Source organism: Parasteatoda tepidariorum, chromosome 5 (assembly GCF_982258835.1).
Source record: "Parasteatoda tepidariorum strain Cologne lab strain chromosome 5, Ptep-v5.0, whole genome shotgun sequence".
Lineage (NCBI taxonomy): Eukaryota > Metazoa > Arthropoda > Arachnida > Araneae > Theridiidae > Parasteatoda > Parasteatoda tepidariorum.
Window position 1 is genome coordinate 30,548,517 of NC_141759.1, and position 21,982 is coordinate 30,570,498.

Consider the following 21,982-nt stretch of genomic DNA (forward strand, 5'->3'; position numbering starts at 1 on the left):
ACTGGAAAACACTAGCAAGAAAAAGGCTAGCCTAGAAAAAACTTCTTGAGAAAGCCAAGGCCCACCCTGGGCTGCTCATCTGATGATGATAATACAAAATAATGGAAAAAAGTATGAAAAAAAGTTGAATTAATCCCCTGCGTCAAAGAGTTAAAAGGCTGTTACTTATTGGTTTTTTTCTTAAAAAGCTGTAAGTATAAAAAGTAGTTACTTTTTAGTTTGGTTTTATAAAGCTGCAGGTCAAAAATGCAATTACTTTTTAGTTTGATCTTATAAAACTGTAGGTCCCAAATGCTATTATTTATTGATTTGATCTCAGTAGTCTAAAAAAGTCATTAAAGAAATTAATTTATAAAAATACCACTAGTTTATAACCACATCTACAATGCAATTGTAACAAATCCAATTTATGACTAAGTGTTTTTTTTTTAATTAAATTTTATAAACACAATAAACAATTCCTTTCACCTCGAAGTCTTCCATGCAATCGACGAAACTGTCCAAGTTAAGAAAACAAGACGTAAAAAGAAGAAAGAGACGTAGAATTCCATTCTTCTCTGACATCACTTTCTTGGCATCTTTCGCAGTACTTTGGCATTTGTAGACACTTTCTGCTTTCTTTCTTACTTGGAATTTCTTCCCATTTTGACATCTCCATACATGACTTTAACCCATCGACTTTTTTCAAGTTTTCTTTATTTTCCACTGAAAATATTCTATTGTGGCAAAAGAGGTGTAGGGCGAAGTAAAAAAATAAAATTTAAAAAAAATTTGTTCCCGGCCAGTGACTAGTAGAAGCGTTTTTAATAACGACCGCATAAACGCGTGGCAACTTTTTCAAAAATATAAAATTGTGAGTTGTTGTTGTCGTTTTAGTTCATTTACCTCGCACAAGAGCTGCACAATAGGCTATTATCGACGGTCTGGAAAACATCCCTGAGGATGATCCGAAGACATGCCATCACAATTTTGATCCTCTGCAGAGGGGATGGCATCCCCACTTCGGTAGCCCAACTACCTGCACGCGAAGTCGAGCACGTTACGGTAGAACAGTTTAACGAGAACCAATACAGCACACCCTCTGTCCCTACGCAGACTAATCCAAGTGGTCACCCACCCGCACACTGACCGCAGCCAGTGATGCTTGACTTCGGGGGTCTGCTGGGAACCGTGTCTTAACGATCAGTCCACTGCGGGACTATAAAATTGTGATCGGTGATGGCCCAGGGGATAGAGGGTTCGCCTTCTAATGAGGTGAACCGGGTTCGAAATCCCAGCGATAACACTCGAAGCGAATTCCGCATCCAGCTTGCACCGACTACAGTGCTGACTTAAAATATCCTCAGTGGTAGACGGATCATGGGTTAGAGTCACCTTGCCGTCAGGCGGACCGTAGGACGTTTTCGTAGTTTCAAATCGTCGTTTTTCGTGGTGGCAAATTTCTCCCAATAATTGATCCAGGAGCTCCCATGTCCTCTGGATTGAGTTCAAAATTAGGAATAGTTTATCATCAGTAGTCGTATATCCGAAAAAATTTTATAAAATATAAAATTCTAAAATGCCTAAAAAACTATTGATATTATTCTTATTGCCCGTTGGCACATAAGACCCTTATCTTCTTGCGTCTGCTCCCTCTATCTCTTGCACAAGATCTTGTCTCGGACATGCTCGTCCATCTCCCCTGTCCTCTTTCTTTTCCACCTTTCTCCCCCATGTTAGCTTGGGTTTGCCTCATTTTTGTTTGCCATCTGGTGCCCACGTTAACGCTACTGATGGTATCTTGTAAGAGACATTCTCAATACGCGTCCTATCCTTTTCCATCTTTTTCTTTTTATACTGATGGTGATTGGTTCTGTTCTGGTTTTACTGTTAACTTCTGAATTTGACATGGTCTGAGACCAGAATATTTCTTTGACATCTGTTTCGCCAACTATTTAGTTTGTTAATACTATTAATGTAAGTCATCTCTTTTGAAGCCTTTCTCAAAATACTGTAAACACGCAGAGTTTATTTCTGAAATGAGAAAGAAAAATCCTAATCCTCGCCAAGTAGGTAGTCAACTAATATAATTTACGGTTTGCGTTTTTGAACCAATAATTATTTTTATTTAATTTCATTTTATTTTATAACAGACGCTGAACATCCGACTCAATTGTGAATTTACGACTATCGATGTTCAACTCCGTTCCTTGTAACTTTGAACCTAACCCCGAAGACAAAGGAATTCCTGAATCAAACATTGGGAAAAATCAGCCTTCGTGGAGAAGTAATAATTCGCGAAGAAGTAAAAACATAATTGATATTTTTTTTACATGCAATTAATCATTTTTATTAAGGCTAAATTTTGATCATCGACCCGATTTTCATAAAGCCAATCCAAGAAATGACCTTCAATAACATTTTGAAGTTAATGGAGGAGATTCCTCTGAACAACTAAAGATTTTAATAGATTATATATATATATATATATATATATATATATATATATATATATATATATATATATATATATATATATATATATATATATATATATATATATATATATATATATATATATATATATATATATATATATATATATATATATATATATATATATATATATATATATATATATATATATATATATATATATATATATATATATATATATTACTTTTAAAAAACTGGTTTGATCCGTTATATAGACTTCCAGCCAATTTATTGGATTAATATTTATTTTAAATAAAAGGACAAAATAATTGCGTCGACAAAAGCTTAAAAAAAATTAAGCCCTTCCTCCCCCTCAACAATCGAAGGAGTGGATACGGGGAATTAAAATTTCAAATATGCTTTTAATCTGCTTCATTTAATGTTCGCGAATAAACATTTGATGGATATTTACGCTATTTGGCAGTGTTTTTCGATGCATGCAAAATGCAAGGACGTCACTCAATAAGAATTTGAGATATAAAGCTTGCGGTATTTTGGATTCTCTATTTATTTTTCTCACAAAATTTTGCCAATACAATTCTAAAATCAATAGTTTTAGATAAGTAGTTAAATAATATAAAGTTATACTGCCTTTAGATCTTTAATAAGTATCTTTTTTTTGGTGCAATTGATGTTAAAATAATTATTTAGCGTCTTCCAAATCGGTATCCATCAATTTAAACTGTGATAAAATTAGATTTTAAAAAATCTGAAAACTGAGAAACGTAATTAAATTAGATTTTAAAAAATCTAAAAACTGAGAAACGTGATAAAATGTGATTTTAAAAAATCTAAAAACTGAGAAACGTGATAAAATTTGATTTTAAAAAATCTAAAGACTGAGAAACGTGATAAAATTTGATTTTAAAAAATCTAAAAACTGAAAAACGTAATAAAATGTGATTTTAAAAAATCTAAAAACTGAGAAACGTGATAAAATGTGATTTTAAAAAATCTAAAAACTGAGAAACGTGATAAAATTTGATTTTAAAAATCTAAAAACTGAGAAACGTGATAAAATTCGATTTTAAAAAAGCTAAAGACTGAGAAACGTGATAAAATTCGATTTTAAAAAATCTAAAAATTGAGAAACGTGTAATTTTAAATGATTTTTCAAAACTTCAAAAAGCATTATTTTATAGCATGTTTTGAGGGGGGGTGGGAATCATAGAATTTCTAAAAATTATCTAGCACTATTTCCCCTAATCTAATTAAGCGAGTGTAGAGGCCTTTTAGCGAAATAAGAGTTGCCCAGTGGTTAGCGTGCCTGACTGCAAAGGAAAATTTTGAAATTCTATTATTTATGTTATTTTTCTATTTCTTTGTATTTAATGTATGAATTTAAAGAGCCTATTTATTTAACAAACTATTTTCACATCATTTTTTTTTTAAATTGTGCGTAATCCGAAAAATTACTTTGGCAATTAATTATCTTTTAGAAATTTGCTTTGAATTTCTTTATATTCCATATCCATCTAAAGTGTGACTTTTTCTGATTATTGAATTTATGAAAACTGATGGATTAAAAAGTACTGAATTACTTTTTAAAGAAAAACTGAATTACTTTTTAAAAAAGCTGATTTTTTTTTTTTTAAATTATGGTTTTCATTTTCCCATGAATAATCTTAGGCGTTTTTAAAAATATCAGATCACGTCATATATTAGTACAAAAGACTGCTGTTACATTTTCATTATTGCTTTATCTCAATTAAGTTGATATGTTAAAGATAAATATCATTTTTATCGCTTACGCTATCAAAAACATTATGAGTTAAAGGAGTGTTAGTTGATAAAACTGAAAGCAATTTTTTCGTATTCAACTTTCCGCGTGGTGATATATATTAGATAAAGGTATTTACCTTAACGGTTTTAAAATTTATTTTAATTTTAAAATATTTAAACAGTTTAAAACAGTAAGATAATTTCATTTTTCTAACTTTAATAAAGTGTGGCTATTTATAATTTACTGCAGTTTTAATTAAATCCACACAAAAAAAAGAATTACTAAATAAATTATTGCTTGAAAGTAAAATTTTGACTTTTCTTTAAAAAAACTAAATCAGCATTTTATCACCTTATAAATGAACTAAATCAGGGTTTTATCAAACATTTGGTGAAATAATTATCAAAATTCTATTTAATTACTAGAAACGACTTTTTCCTTAAAAGCAACGTGATTTGTTATTAAATTATGTAATTGAAAAATAATTGATCAGGATTTGGAGAAAATTGTGACTATAAAATCATTTGGGTCTTTGTTTTTGTAGGATGTAAAGAAAAATGTTTATAACTCTTAATTAGTTTAATTATTGTTATAAAAATGTAAAATAAAAGAAGCGAAGTTTGTTTAGTTTATAAATAAAACTTCTGAATGAATAAAATTAGCCAAAAAACTGCAAAAGCACGGGAAAAGTTGTAAATGGAATGATGAACGCTATACAGACACTTTAAGATTAAAATTAATTATTTCAGGGAAATATTTTGATACGCTAAGAAATATAATGAATTATCTTACATTAAAATCTAAAAATATATGTTTGAATATTAATAAAATAGTATTAAAGAATTAAATTTCGCGAAATTGTCTGCAAACGCTTATGACTTTTAAATTTTCTATTTTTGCTTTGTGTGATAGTTTATTATTATTTTATTATTACTTTTATTTATCATATAGTCCGAGTGGTCATGATTCGGTCAAAGAATTGTGGAACTTTATTCCACCGATTTTTTGAACTCAAGGAAATCTAAAATCACATACTGTTTAAGGAATTTCCCGAAATAAAAATAATGTTATCTTAAACAAACAATACACGGTGCGCCTTAACCAAAGTTAAATAAAATGCTCTTACGCCTAGAAAATTAGAAGAGATTCTGAATTTACAATGTTAACAGATAATGAAAATCAAAAAATCAAAATAATTTGTGGAGAGATTTTTAAAAAAAATCCACTTTGAACATTTTTGCGCACGAAGTATGATATTTTGGAAAGTATGATATTTTTTATATCAATAGAAAGGGAAAAAAATGATATAATAATGATTTTTCAGCTGTAATTCTATTAAACTTTTATTATTTAAACATTTTACTGCTGATAAAATATGAAAAAGTAACATAATTTAATTATAATTATATCAATTTAAACATGTGAAGCCTTATATCTACAAACAGAGCTCGAAAGGTGTTTTGTATAATCCGGGTGATTTGCAGCAACCTTATTAATTTCCCAGGAAGACTTTAAGAAATCAAAATGTACGGACTCCATCGCCTGCTCCCAAAAAAATGCTAATCCTTCACCGTTTTTGTCACAGAACTGTTCAATGTGAAAAAAAACTGTATGAACCTTTGGTGTAACGCTGACACCTAAGTCCATGTAGCTCTTTTTGAAAGCTTCTATACATGCTTTGTAATTTCGGTCAATATTATTTTCGAAGCATGCAGAAACCACTTTTTTGAAGTCATCAAATACTTTAACGTACTTCAGTATTGGTAGATTTTTTAACTGGTGCAGATGTTCTTGTTTATCCAAAAGTGTTATGCATGCATTTCCTTCAAATCCAGAACATCCTCGTCTGATTTCATGCTGAACGTGACAAGCTTTTGTCCATGTCAGCGATTCATTTTCACACTCTTTCAACATATGCGTGAAAACAGTGTTAACAACACCAAGCATAAGGTGTAATTCTGGCGGTGGAATAATGTCTAGGAATGTTTTGCCTCCAACAGTTGCAATTAGAGGTGGATGAATGCAATTGAAATAATCTTTCGCTTTGTTTTTTGAACCTTTTCCTTCAGTCAGCCAACTTGTATAATACGATGAAACATTTTCGGGGGATCTCAATTCGCTACAGCTGCTTAGCTCATCTTTCTTGGCATAGCAATAAGTGCATGGGTATGCGCTGCTGTGCGACATTATACCTGCTAAGATATTCGCTAACTTCAAATCGGTTGCAATTGTGAGGTGAAAAGGACTTATATTCAACGTTGAAATGAGTTGATCCACATTCTTATAATTTTCTTGTGCACTCGGAACGGCTGCTAGAATGAATAGTTGTTTAACTCCAGAATACCTAAATTTCCTTGCAGCTATCCCTCATCATACTTAGCACGCTTTCAGCTGCACTCGAAGTCCAACTCATTTGATTGTACAGAAAGACACATTTTTAAAAATCCACCTCCTCCATCAATACCCATCTTTAAGCGAACATCCAGTACATTTCGTTTATTTTTCACATACTGAACAAAAGCAGGACCATCTTTGCAGTAAACTTCAAGCGCAGGAGCATCCGAGACTTCATCGCCTTTTATACAAACGAAGGGAAATTCCTTAAAATCAAAATAATCTTCGACAGAAGGAGCTGTGATATTAAGTTTTGTTTTTTATCCTGGCTCAATTGCTTTTCTACTTCGTGTACACACACGAATGATGGAAGCTGCCATTTTTAAAGTCACAGTGCTTGTGCTAATTTCACAGTGCTTGTGTCGCTAAAGTCGATTTAAGTTTTTATTATTTTTGTTTTTTAAATAGTGGTTAATCGACTATAATTAACAATTAAAAAACTTCTTATAATTATAAAATTTATTATAAACGATTATTATAAATATTTAATACAAATATGTCATTTTTTCTTCTATTTATAAGTATAAAATGATGCTAACATTTTTGAAATATCGTACTTCGTGAGAAATATCGTACTTCGTGAAAATGTTCAAAGTGGATTTTTTTAAAAATCTCGCCACAGATTATTTTAATTTTTCGATTTTTATTATCAAAGAACATTGTAAATTCAGAATCTCTTCCAATTTTCTAGGTGTAAGAGCATTTTATTTAATTTTAGTTTAGGCGCACCGTGAATATTAATGATTTTTTCTCGGGAATTTTTAAATGCTATTGAGTTTAATGAGAAAAATTTTTTTGTTGCTGATTTAGAAAATTTAACTTTAGGCACAAATATACTTAACATTAAACAATAAGAGAACAAATAAGTATTCCTAGTTATTCGAATCAGTTTTTAAAATCAGTATTCACGATTTAAATCATGATTCTGTGTCTTGAATCATTAAATAGTTATTCGAATCAGTTTTTGAAATCAGTATTCACGATTTAAATCACGATTCTTTGTCTTGAATCATTAAATAGTAATTCGAATCAGTTTTTGAAATCGATATTCACGATTTAAATCATGATTCTTTGTCTTGAATCATTAAATAGTTATTTGAATCAGTTTTTGAAATCAGTATTCACGATTTAAATCATGACTCTTTGTCTTGAATCATTAAATAGTTATTCTAATCAGTTTTTGAAATCAATATTCACTATTTAAATCATGATTCTTTGTCTTGAATCATTAAATAGTTATTCGAATCAGTTTTTGAAATCAGTATTCACGATTCAAATCATGATTCCTAGTCTTAAATCATTAAATAAATGATTCAAGACAGAGAAACATTTCAGTGGATCTTAAATATAGATTCGACTTAAAGGTATCTGATCTTTACGTAAGTTACTTGACAGAAGCGAAACTGTGATTTCAATCGCAGTTTCAATAAAAGGAATCTTGAATCAAACTAATCATTAAAACACAATTTAAATTCATATTAAGGATTCAAATTAGTCTAATATGATGATTTTGAATTTACGATTCTAATCATTCTTTTAAATCACTCTTCGTGTATTAAGTTGTGTTAAAAGAAGGATTCGAGAAAAACAGTCATTTTAGCGACTTTTTTTAATCGCAGATTTGGTTTAATAATCTACTGTAATCTGAGAGCTAAACGAATTGCAAAAGTTATTGGATGTAAAAAAAAAACGGTGATTCTAATCATGATTGAAATAAAAAGAAACTTGTATCAAGTCTGTCATTCAAAATAAGATTTAAATTAACAAACTCATATCACTGCTTAAATCCATTAAGTGTATTGGCTTTGAGTAAATATTTCTAATCTGTTTTTCAAAGCACTCTTTATGTTAAAATAAATATTAACGTTACGTTATGCTAAACGTAACGTTAATATTTATTTTAACATGACGCTTTATCTTAAAATAATAAATAAATATTAACAAACTCTGTTTTTTTTAACCGACTTTAATACTGGGCTAAACAAATCCGTGAGTCTACTCTTGGTTTCGACAATATGAATTTTGCAGTTTATCATTTAATACAAGAATCAAACTAGCTAACTCATATTACTGCTTAAATCAGTTAAGTATTTAAGTGATTCGTTCGGGGTTCTAATATTTTTTTTAATAAATCACTCTTCAATTCATAATCTCTTAAGCCCCTGGACCAACTGTAATCTAGGATAAATGAATCACCAAAGTCAGTTGACTCAAACGAATTATTTAAACTATATGATTCAAAACACTGTTTCAATAAAAATCAAAATAATCAAATAAGTGACTCAACTCAATGTGAAGTGATGGTTTAAAGTAGCGAATTACTCGGATCAATTTAAAGTAACGAATCATTAAAATGTCAAGTTGTGGTTAGTAATACATAAAGCTAACATGAAATAAGTTAGTAGTTTAAACTAATAAGCATCATATCACAAAATTTAATGATAATCTAACATAAAAAATATAATGAAGAAAATACATAAAATAACCTGACATGTATATTCGAAGCACATTCATTAAAATCGTATCAGCGTTAAACTTAACACTAAGTAAACCATGTTTTTGTAAATATGAAATAATATGGTATTGCAACTGTTTTTATGTAACTTATATTTAAGGTAACCAGATTTACAAACTACAATTTTAGGACAATTCAGAAAAGCATCTTCGAAAAATGTAACGACTTGACCTTATATTTATAGAAAGTATTAATTTATAGGTGCAACAATTAATTTTCAAAACTGATAACTAATATCAGTGTACAGTAGTATTTTCATCAAAATTGATTTAATTGCTAAACAGCTTTGAAATGTCATGTAATATTCTGCATTTGAACATATGAAAAATAAATGAGTATGTGATTATTAATTTTTTTTTTGATGAAATTATTTTGAAACGAGTATGGCGTTCTCACTAGTTAGTTTTAGCATGGTGCCTTTTTGCTTTTCGATTGTATTCTATGTAAGACAAAATTATTTTGTTAAAAAAGAGCATGCGAATTTCTGATTTTGATAAAGTTTCACTGCAGATCAAAAATACAATCAGATTTTCTGAGAAACCCGAGACATTTGAGCATATATGTAAAAATTTGGAGAAATTTCCAGTCTTCAAGGAGTTTTGAGGACAATCAGGGGCGGATTACCCAATAGGCCAAACTAAGCTATGGCCTGGGGCCCTCAATGGTTAGGGGCCCCCATAAAATGGATTTTTTGAAAATAAATTTAAAAAATTAAGAAAAATAATGATTTTTCAAATTTGTTTCAAAATGTTATGATTATTTTTTAGTTCTAATTTAATAAAATAGAGCAAAATTTAATTTATTATTATTTTTTTAATTTTAAATATGCTTTCTTAAATGAAAAGATCTATAAATACTTTTATAATTGAATAAATAAAAAATATACGAGAGAGAAAAAATTTAATCTATGGGCCCCAAAAATTTGAAGGGCCTAGGGCCCCACGTACTCTTAATCCACCCCTGAGGACAATTGATAAAATTCGAGGATTGTCCTCAAGATTTTAGGATGTCTAGTTACCTTACTTACACTACCACTGAGAATATATGTTTTATTAACTATCTTTTTACTTTATTTTTTTGCCAATACTCTATTCGTAATTCTAGTTATAATGAAATGGCGAGGTCAAATAATTAATTAAATTAAATCTTAATAATTCAAATACTTTTTTTTAACTTTCCCTTAATTATTTCAACTTAAATAGTTTAATTTACATTAAATTATTAGTTTAATTATTAGTAGTAACCAGACAATCGCACGCTAGCTGAGCACCATTAGAATTAGAACAGAATATTTGAATGTAAACCGTTCGTTCCATAATAGGCTATATGACCACTTGAACTCTTCTTCGACCGAGATCATATTTCATTGTCTTTTAATCAACTCCCACTACTTCTTTCATAAACACCATTTACTGTTCTCTAAAACAAAGCGTATCACGTTCGTCGTCAGAATCACGCGAACGATTTACAAAAATGCTTAAGGCCAAGTCGCTAGCACATCTCCTCGGGAAAAACTAATCGTCTGCGCTCGAACATAGTGTCTAAGTTTGGAAGGAAACATTCCATCATGAAGGAAAAACTTTAAAAAACACTTCTCGTCATCATAAAGAAGAGCTACGCTTCACTGGGCCCGTAGTTCGTTCACTTCCGCATGGGCCCCAGGGCCCGCGCAAAAGCCCTTTTCCACTTTTGTGCTTGAAAAGGATGAGAGAGTTATTTGCAACAGTTTCGGCATCAGTGTCTTGAGAATTTCTTCTTGCATTTAGATTCGCACCGTTCGGTTTTTCTATTTGCGTCATTACTGATAAAAATGTTCTTTTATTATCGATAGAACCTAGCGGAATAGTGAGAGATAAAGATTTTGTTCTGTTAAACTTCGTCTTACTCAGTTATGCCTGGACTAAGCTTTGGCTAAAAGTGAAAAATAGTGTTCCTATTGTTAAAAAAAATTTAATTGCACTGCATGGCATTGATGGATAAAAATGTAATGGAATAAATATGATGCACATTCCTTGAGAAAATTGGATATTTACTACGCACTCTTATCGTAGCATCATTTTTCAAATTTTTCATGGAACTTTAAACCGTTATTGTGCAGATTTATAATCGCATCGGATATTCCAGCCTCTCTTTTCGTTTCAAACTTGAGAAGAAAATTTTATCTGTATTTTCTTTGTGATTGCAAGTTGTTTTGAGTAAGTAAAATTTTTCTCATATACAGTTGTGTAAAAGTTGTATAGACATTTTTCTATATTTGTCATTCTAATTTAGAAACTATACATGAATAAACATAGCTATGAATGTTCGATTTTTACTGCTTTTAACCTTTTCCGACGCCGTGAATCCAGTCTTGCAACGCTAATTCCAAAAAAAATATCAAACCACTGAAATTTAACAACTCAACTCAGCGTTTTTTAGCAGTTACTATTTTTTAAACAACATAATTTGCTGCGCCGCAAAGTGTTTACTGTAATGAATTTGTGTAGCGAAAACTTTTTATTTTTTACTAATAAGTATCGGGCGATTCTTTCGTTACGTGTGTTACTTTTACACGACATATTTCAACTTTAACACTTATTATAATAAACTTGTTAGATATTTTTTATGTTTTTCTTAATTTGTTGTTAAATCTATATGTGTTGTAAGTTTTCAAAACGAAGATTGAAGGCGCAAATTAATTTGATGTTGAAAAAAAAAATTTCTGAAATTTTGTTACGTGTGTTACCCTTTATAATGCTAGATATTTGAAACTTTGAATATATTCATTTAATTCTGTGAAGTATAAAGGCAAAAAATTAAGATATTTTCTTTTATAGTGAGATACAATATCGAAGCTGTGTTTAGTGATTTTCAAAAATGTCTTGCAACAGTAAAAACTTCTTTATTTTGGTGAAATTGGTGCGTTACGTGTGTTAACTGAACGTTACGTGTGTTACCCTCTGTGAATATTTCAACTGAGAAGTCATAAATGTTGCACTAAAACATTTATTTATTTTAATTTAGCAGAAGAAAAACAATTTATTTTAGCAAATAAAATAGTTAATGGTCTGGAAAGATGGTTGTAGCCCTTCTTTATACTGGTTTAGAGAGTAAAACATAGCATATCTTAGGCACATCTATTCCTTCAAAATCATTTCTGTTTGGAAACAAAAATATGCATATTTTCCAATTATTTTATGCAAATATTGCATTTTAAGGTTACAAGCATGTGCATTTGCGTCAATAATGTTCCCGAGATAGAGCATATGTCGTTTTAATTTCAGTTATAGGCGCACTTCTGATCAGGAGGGAACAGAAATTGACTTACTGACTATTTGTGTGCCACAATGCGCATCTATGCATCTTATTCAAGTATCTAACGATACTTATGCATAGATTTTATGCTTTGTATTACCGTTGCCATGTATTGATCTTTTCAATTAATATCTTTATTTCCTTTTGGCTAATATATAATACTGTTGTATTGGGCATGAGTTGATTGGTTAGCTTTGCAAACAACACTGGATAGCAAATCAATTTTTTTGTATAACAACACAATGATATAAATAACTTTGCTTTTTGCTTCGTTTTCAAGATTTTGTACTACACACCTATCCCATAGAAGGAACTTCTGCATGTGATATCGTAAAATATTTCCAAATTAATTTCTTTTTTTATATTTTGATTGACAAAATATGAAATAATTCAACCATTTATTTATTTTTAAATTCTTAACTTGACTTATTACTATAGAAGGTTTCTGTTAGCTCATCTTCTGAAGTAGAATCGTTTTTATACAGTCTTAAAATAAAAGTGTAGACATTGTTTCACCTTTGTCTTTGCCTTAGAAAAATATTGTAAAGGACTCTATTTTAAACTCTTTAGGAGAGTATCGTCTAAGGAAACAGCTGCTGTGAATAACGGAACTGTGGCTGGATAGCATAATGCTGATTGAAATTCGTTTTGATATTCAAAAGAATATGCCATTGCAAAGTCAACTTGAATTTCCCTGGTTTTAATGCTAGATATGTTTGTTTGGAAAGTATCACCTCGGATTCTTTTAACTCTTACGTATTATTGAAAGTTAGTCCAATTTTCAAGAGTTATTTCAAAACATTCTTCTTGCACATTTGCCATTATATATTTTTTATTGTGAGCTATTGTCATCTTTTTCTCATCGTTACCAAACTACAATAAATGATGGTTAGAAACCTATAACAAGCAATGAGAAATTTTTGTAAGTATCAGAAGCACCCTTCCAACAATTAGATCCAAAATTTCTTTTACTTTATATACATAAATACTTCTACCATCATAACCGTATTGTCATAAACTTAATTTTAGCCTTCCAGTAAAAGAAAAAAAATTTCATATTTGTTTTGATTCTAAGTTTTACAGTAGCAATAAATTTTTTAGTCATAAAGCACTAAATATGGAAAATTAAACAATGTTTAGGATGCAACTGACAAAAATCAGTATACGCCTCTCTTAGAAACATTGTTAGATAGTTCTTTCGTTTTATTGCCCGTTTTTCCCCGTAATAATCCAGAGAACCAGCTCTTGTTTCAATACAAGCATAGTATAAACAATCTAACTTTTGAAGAAAATCCATTTATTAATAATTAAGTTCATCTTAAATAGTTAGTGGTGAACCTTTTACATCATTATCAATCTGTTTTGAAAGTTCAAGTCTAACTTTCATTATTTCCTTATTTTCTTTCCTTTGAAGTGCAGAATCTTATGCTCTTTTCTTTTTTTCTTCATCTTCTTATTCTTTTAAATCCAGATAAGGACACTATTTTAAGCTTATCCATTTTATAATAATCTAGCAAATGCAGTCGAAATATTCTACTTAAACATAAACGTATAACAAATAGAAGTTTGGGAAAACAATTTCCAAAAGTTTCAAAATTATCGTCTTATTATGCTGTTTTTTTATTAATGCTTATACCGACCTGATTTTACAAAAAAACACAATCTTACAATTCCGTATTTGTGGCATTGAAGTTGCGCGGCGGTTATAAAAAATGTCCGAACATGATTTAAATCTTTTATTGAAAATAAATAAATAATTAAAGTGTATAAGTACCTCTAACACACATAACAGTAACGCGCGTAACTTTTCGTTACGTGTGTTACCTTGAATAAAATTAATTATAAAATTTTAACTATTGGCAGTTTTAATTCGAGAATTTTTTCCGTTGCATATCTTGCCTTCTTAATTTATAAAACAAAAAATTTTTAAATTTTCTTTTTTACTAAAGTTTTTACAGAAAAAAATGCAAAATTATGTTACGTGTGTTACTGGGAAATTAGACTATCTTGATTAATCGACTTTCAAACAAGCAAAAAAATTTAGGCCAAATTAAAAAAATACATTAAACAATGATAAAAGAGTAAAATAGTTATATTTATTACTAAAAACTATTTTATTGGTCTTTAATATTTTAAGAACTCCATTGGAATATAACATAACAAAGAAGAGAACTCCTGTTAAAATTCATAGTGTTCCACCTTTTGTTAGAATTCACATAAATATTTTTTGTAATTCAAAAAACTATCTTAACTATTTAAAAATGTACATCTTCTAGATTCCGAAATTGTGTCATTTTTGATTTTACGATAATTTTGAAAATTTAGTCACTCAGGACCACTTTTCGTGGAATCGCCCTATCACTGGTGCAAGCTTCTTGTGCGCTCAACTCTTTCACTAATATTCGTTAAAGGACGGGAAAACATTTTTGAAAATTCATATTCTCGTTTGTTTATGTTGTCGCAAAACTTACTAAATACATAGCTGTCAACTAGTGCTATCATTGTAAAGGATTTCACAAAGTGGTTGCAAAATAATAGTTAAATTACGAAGAATTATTTCAAGAATTTGTCTTGCTGTTGTAGTTGTTGTTGTAGTTCATTTACGTCGCACTAGAGCTGCACAATGGGCTATTGGCGACGGTCTGGGAAACATCCCTGAGGATGATCCGAAGACATGCCATCACAATTTTGATCCTCTGAAGAGGGAATGGCATCCCAGCTTCGGTAGCCCGACGACCTGCACGCGAAGTCGAGCACTTTACGATAGAATAGTTTAACGAGGACCAATACCGCACACCCTCGGTCCCTACGCAGACTGATCCAAGTGCTCACCCACCCGCACACTGACCGCAGCCAGTGATGCTTGACTTCGGGGATCTGCTGGGAACCGTGTCTTAACGATCAGTCCGGGACGAATTTGTCTTGCATAATTCATAAGTGTCAACTTGTAAGGACTTTCAGACAGTTAGCAAGTTTCGCCAGTGGGAATAACACTTATATTTCAACCCTGCGGTACCTCTTAGCCGCTACTGGCCCCTATGAATAACCTACCGCTCTAAATGTTAAATGTCTTAATATTTAGAGACCACTTTATTTAGTGGTCTATGTGTGTATGAAACACATGTGAATAATGAATTCTGCCTTATAAACTTTTCATGGTTATTTAATTGTTGAAAGGACCTTGAGTGCAAAAAGTTAATACATAAAACTCTACAAAGCGTTTAACCAACGCCTCCTATAAACGAAAACCTCCACACGGTTTCTTATAGATAGTCCGATCAGACCACTATGAAGAGAAACAAATTTACGAAAGAGCTATTTAATAGAAAATCAAATTTTAAAAAAAATAAGAAAAGGGTAAAAAATATATGTCCAAAAATTTGTTTAATTTATGAATATGACTGGTTTGTCTTATTTACATGTCAACCACCACACATTCGATTCTCAAATACGAAGGATAAATTTCTCTCAATTACTTTTAAAATAGAATACGCAGTCCATGTACGCAACTGGTTCACTTTTTAAGTAGTTTGAGCAGACTACTTACAAAAAACTGTGTGGAGGCTTTCTGAGGTAGGAGGTGATGATTTAACCCTTTGCACTCTCGGACCACTGTCAACTATAAGGCCCTACCACGCTGAATTTTGAAAGTTAAAATTTTTACATCATAATGTCTTCTTCCAACTACTATATTGAGAGGATTTGACGTATTGTATGGTGAGTGTTTAATCTTGAAAGAATGTATGGTGAATGTTTAATCTTGAAACAATTATGAAAGCAAAATGTTAAGTGTTGGCAAAGTAGCTTAATTAGATAATTATTAATGATTTAAATATTATTATGCTCCTTTTTTGCAAAATCTTTCCCTACCGCCATATGAGCTTACAGCTTTGCAAACTAATAAATCTTAAATAGATAAGTTCAAATTTATGTTTTATCGTAGCGCGTAAAACAGTTTTTTAACTTTTTATAACCAAGATTCATATTTTGGTGCAAAGAATAGCCCCAAAGTAATATTTTCCTATACAAACGCACATGTTTGTATACAAACATGCTCATGTATGCAAACGTGCATGCAAATATATTGATGTATTAGGTCGTCCGAAAAGCTCCTGTCTATTTTCGAAAGGCAGACCTCCCAAAGATCCCCCCAAAATATTCAAGTGGTAGTAAACTACTCATCAAAGCAATCTGAAGTTTTCCTGATTTCGCTAACCACTTTAACTTAGATAATATTCGTATAGTTTATATCAAACTTCTTTCTCTTCCAATCTAAATCTTTATAGTGATCAAGAAAATTTTATTATTTTTTTTAATATATATATATATATAAGTTCAAAATGAAGAATAAAACAAAGAACAATTATAGACATATGGAAAAAAAAGGGGGGGAATAATAAGTAAAAAATAACAAACAACAGTTTATATAATAAATATATATATATATATATATATATATATATATATATATATATATATATATATATATATATATATATATATATAAAAATGGATGAAATTTTATTTAAAAAACCGGAAAAATAAAACCGGGAAAAAAAAGATATAATCTTTTCTTCAGCCCACACGATTATATCCGCAATTCTTATTCTTCCACACGATTATATCCGGTTTCATTTTTCCGGTTTTTTAAATAAAATTTCATCCATTTTTTTTCTTTTAATATATTTATTATATAAACTGTTGTTTGCTATTTTTTACTTATTATTCCGCCCCCCCCTTTTTTTTCATATGTCTATAATTGTACTTTGCTTTATTCTTCATTTTGAACTTATCTAATGAGTTCTGTTTACTTGCAGATTAAGCGCAATAAATGAAACTTATTGTTTTTCTTAACTTTCTTCGTGTTTTCTTGTATTTACTTATTTATTATTATATATATATATATATATATATATAGATAGATAGATAGATATGTCTTTGGGAGCTCCTCCCATGGAAAATCGGCACGAACAATCCAAACGTCCCGATAATGACCTGAGACATTAAAACAAGAATTTTAAAAATTGAAGAACATTAAATAACTGACACTCCTAATTTTATAAGCAGCTTAAAATATTTTGACTTATTACAAAATGCACTTTGCAAATATCTTTATTAGCATAATTGAATAATTTAAGAAAATTTTATTTTGCAAAATTAAAATTGAATGTTTTTCTTTTTTGAAAAATAATATGTCGCGGAATTTAGTAACCGATATATTTAAATTTCGTATAATAATAAAATCAAATATTTTAAAATTTCATACAGTTATCTTTTGTAATTTTTAAAATATGCATTTTAAATTATATCTAAAACACTTAGTAAGTTGCAACTGCCTTTTTTAAAATCAAAATAAAATAATAACTTGGATAAAATCATATTTAAATAAAATAATTTCAGCTTATCAATCAATTTTAAATCCATTTCTATTAGGCACATTACTTAATAGGCACAAAAGTGTCCATGTATTTTTCAAATAAAATAACTGCAAATATATCTTTTAAATTTATTTTGAAATTTTTCTCAAATACAATTATATTTTTGAAATTTATCTCAAACATTATTATATTTGTGAAATTTTCTTTGAAGTTTATCTTAAATACTATATTATATTTTTGAAATTTATCCTGTAAATACAAGGCATTCGTGTTCACAAAAATTATTAATCACATGAATATTTGTATCTTAATCTGAAATTATCAACTCTAATGATTTTTACTACTCAAATGGTGAATAATAATGGTGAATTGTTTCTGTGGAAAATATTTATTTTTAGGAAGAAAAAAACAATAATGAGCAAAGAGTGGTTAGAAACCTCCTAGTTAAATTGAAAAAAATTTAGTTCCGTTTGGAAAAATTAAGCGTCTGACTCTAAAAATTAAGCGTATTGTCTTTTTTTTTACTATGATCTGCTTATTTTCAATTTAGATAAGAATCATCTATGAAGAAAAAAAACGTTCTATGTTTACTTAACAGTATCTATTGGATTAGAAATTTAGTGAAATAGCCTCATTTTTCATTTGTTCTCAAGGATCAAAAATTCATTTTCTGTCTCTTTGTTATTTACTTAGCCCTTATTCTTTTTTACTCTCTCATTAGGCTTAACATTATTTTGTAATGCAAGCAAACTTAAAACTGGGTTTCATTATTAATGTTTACATAACTGTGATCAATTCTCGAACTTTAAATGATCGCAACCATTAAAATGAGTTGAAATAAAATAAGTTGACATTTAAATTTGCATATTTTGTAACGGAACAATGCTCTCGTGTTCGAAATTTACTTTTAACTAGGCAATTATTCAAAGATGTCCCTCTTTTTACATTATTTCTTTAAATAAATAATACTGAATGAAGATAACTGTGATCAATTCTCGAATTTAAAATGATCGTAACCATTAAATAAGTTGAAATAAAATAATTTGATGCTTAAATAGATGATTTTTATATTTTGAAACGGAACAACACTCTCGCGTTCGAAATTTGCCTTTAATTAGACAACTATACAAAAATTTCTTTTTTTTATTACATTTTTTTAATATTATTTCTTTACATAAATAATAGTGAATGAAGCTAAAATAACAATCAAATTATGTCATACAAGCAGACACATGATTAATTTATTACTATAACAAGCTTAAAAGAGTATCTCTTAACATTAATAATAAACTAATAGTGCTGTTGATAAACTAATAGGCCTGTGATTGTGGTGCATAACTGGATCTTTTAAGTGGTATGAGGCTTAACTGTCTTTCTTTCCTTATTTATAAAAAATTGGGCACCTGGGACGCGCAGAGGGCCCATATCCCATACATCAGGAAATAAAATAAAAAGTTAAAATAAAAAACAATTTGAGTTCAGCAGTGTATGGGATGGCTGTTACTGGGAGACAAGAACCTTGCTTGTATAACTGAAAGAAAATGAAAATAATAAGAGCAACTTGCTGTAAACAGTGGATGGTTGTAATTTGATTGTCAACGTGAGGTAACGTAGGTCAGGATTTCAGTATTGGTATTGTGTTTGATGCTGCAGACTGTTGATGCTTTGGATTATTGATGTAGACTATAGATGCTGGAATTGAAGACTATTATTTAAGCTGATAGTTGTGGTATGAGGCGTCGGAGGTGAAATGAGGTGCTATTGGTCTTAGTTTTTTAGGCTTAACTGTAACAAAGAGGCGTATCACATAAGCCTTAAAATAATTTAGAAGTAGTGTTGATTAAAAACCCTATAAAAATCGAATTTACCAAACCAAAATTCATGCATTAAAAGACTATCACAGAGCCGTGGTGGCCGTGGGGGTAGAGCATTCACCTCCCAATGAGGTGAACCGGGTTCGGACACCGGCAATGGCTGGTTGATTCGAATTCCTCACCCGGCTCGCACCAACCACAGTGCTAACGCAAAAATATCTTCTGTGGTAGATGGATCATGGGTTAGAGTCCCCTTGCCATCAAACAAATCATGGGAGGTTTTCCTCTTAATGTAACGCAAATGCAGGTGCTCCATCAAAAAGTCCTCCACGAAGGCTATTTTGCTCCATTGCTTGATCCAGGAATTCACTTGTTTTCTGGGTGTGGTTCAAAGTTCAAGCTACGGAGTTGATCGAACGACATAGAAGAGTACAAACATAGATAGTCATAAACTCAGAATTCGGTCGGTCGTTCCCGGAGTTACAATATACAATAACGCCCGGGGTTGCAATATAAAAGATAAAAACTTTCCATATCTGCTACAACCTGACATAAATGTGTCCAACCTATATATTTTCGATATATTTTACACACAAAACACTTTTTCTTTTTTTCCAATTTAAAGATGTCACTTAGAATTTAGTCTGTGACATATTTAACAGATACTGTCATATCAGTCATCATGAATTGAATTTACCTGTCATGATTCCTATAATGATTGGTTTATTTGATACATATTCTTCCCCTGCTGTGCCACGCGTGCTCTGTAATGCATATTTCTGTATGGAATTGTAATTATTTCTTTCACTCTTACAATTCCACTGACACGATCTTGATCAATTGTCTTAAGACAATGGCAGAAAAACAAGGCGCCAATTTGCTCCACGTGCCGTCACACACGCAATATGCAAATTTACCGATCTTCTGAGGGAAGTAATAGAAACACGCTGAAGTTAAGGAAATTTTAGTACAAAATTTTAAGACAAAACAACACAATTTACTGAAATTTTGAAAAAATCATACATTTTCGAATGATTAGCTATTTCGGGTCTGACTTCCTAATTCGATTTTATTACCTATCACGTGAATACTTAATTAAAGGACGAAGAAATATAAGATTTTATTTTAAAAAGGGAGCACAGCAGCCTATTTTTTGTCTGATATTTCTTTTAATTTTAAACTGGTAACAAAATGTATATACGTTTGTATTTTATGTTTGATTATCAAAACTCAATTGATTAACAATTATTTTGGCCACCACAATTCCGGAAATAATTCAAATATGCATAAAAGTCCTGAGAGCATCCTTAGGACAATTCTCTGTAAATACCTTGCACCTATTCTTGTATATATTTTTTCTTACTGTTTATTTTAATCTTGCATTGCCCACCTTTGTCATAACTCCATTGATATGAGCTTCGGCTGTTTTTAATATTTGTCCACTCAGATGAATGAGTTAAGTGTTAGGGCCCCTCTGACGGGGCCGAAACTTAGATAACAATCTCACATAGGCATAGGCTTTAGGACAATTATAGAAGCATTTTCATATTGTCCAACTTCAGTGAATGTAAAGGGTTGGACGAAATTTTGGAAACATCTATACTAAATCTACGTGAACAATTTTTCTTTGAACAGCGAATGTTTTGGAAGATTTTTAAATTGGCGAAACTGTTGGCACAGTTTAAAAGATCTTGCTAGAAGCTTTTAGTAGTTAAATTTTCAGGAATGGAAAATTCGTATCTTTCAAGAAGACGTATTTTAATACCATCTTTTTAGTTTTAACACCAGATAATTTTAAAGGGATTTTATAGGATTGCAATATTTATATAAGAGTGCATTTTTGCTTATAATGGTTTTGAAAAAATCAAAAAAGCTTGAAACTTTTTAAACTGATTTCGGTCGATGCAAATTTTGCATGGGTAAGGGGGACACCATTTTCAAATGCTTCAAGCATGATCTCTATGATTGTGACAACAGTTTTGCCCCGTAAAATCTTCCAAAACAGTAGCTGTTAAAATATTGTTTTCATAGAGTTAGTATAGAAGTTTTGCTTCTAGATTGTTTTCGAATAAGAACAAGATGTTTAAATAATTTCTCCAAATTTTTGCCAGTAACAAGTGATTATTTCAATATAATACATTACCATATGAAAATTGGATACAATTTAAAAGTACGTATCCAATTTTCATTAGGCAATATGTTAGTTAAAAATATTAAAAAGTTATTAAATAATATTAAACTTTTTTTATTCACTTAGTCAATATACAGTTGACACTCCACTGACCGAATTGTCGTAACTTAAAACTTATGTACTATAAGAAGTAAGTGTAATGTACTTTGATAAATCTGTTTTATACTAAGACACCTTTCTTTTACTATTTATAACAAT

The 21,982-nt window shown here is 30.1% G+C and overlaps 1 protein-coding gene across 1 annotated transcript in view; it reads left to right on the forward strand.

Moving 5' to 3' along the window:
- LOC107445775 (rho GTPase-activating protein 45) overlaps positions 1 to 21,982 on the forward strand; it is a 233,965-nt gene that overhangs the window by 31,411 nt on the left and 180,572 nt on the right. The window lies entirely within an intron of this gene.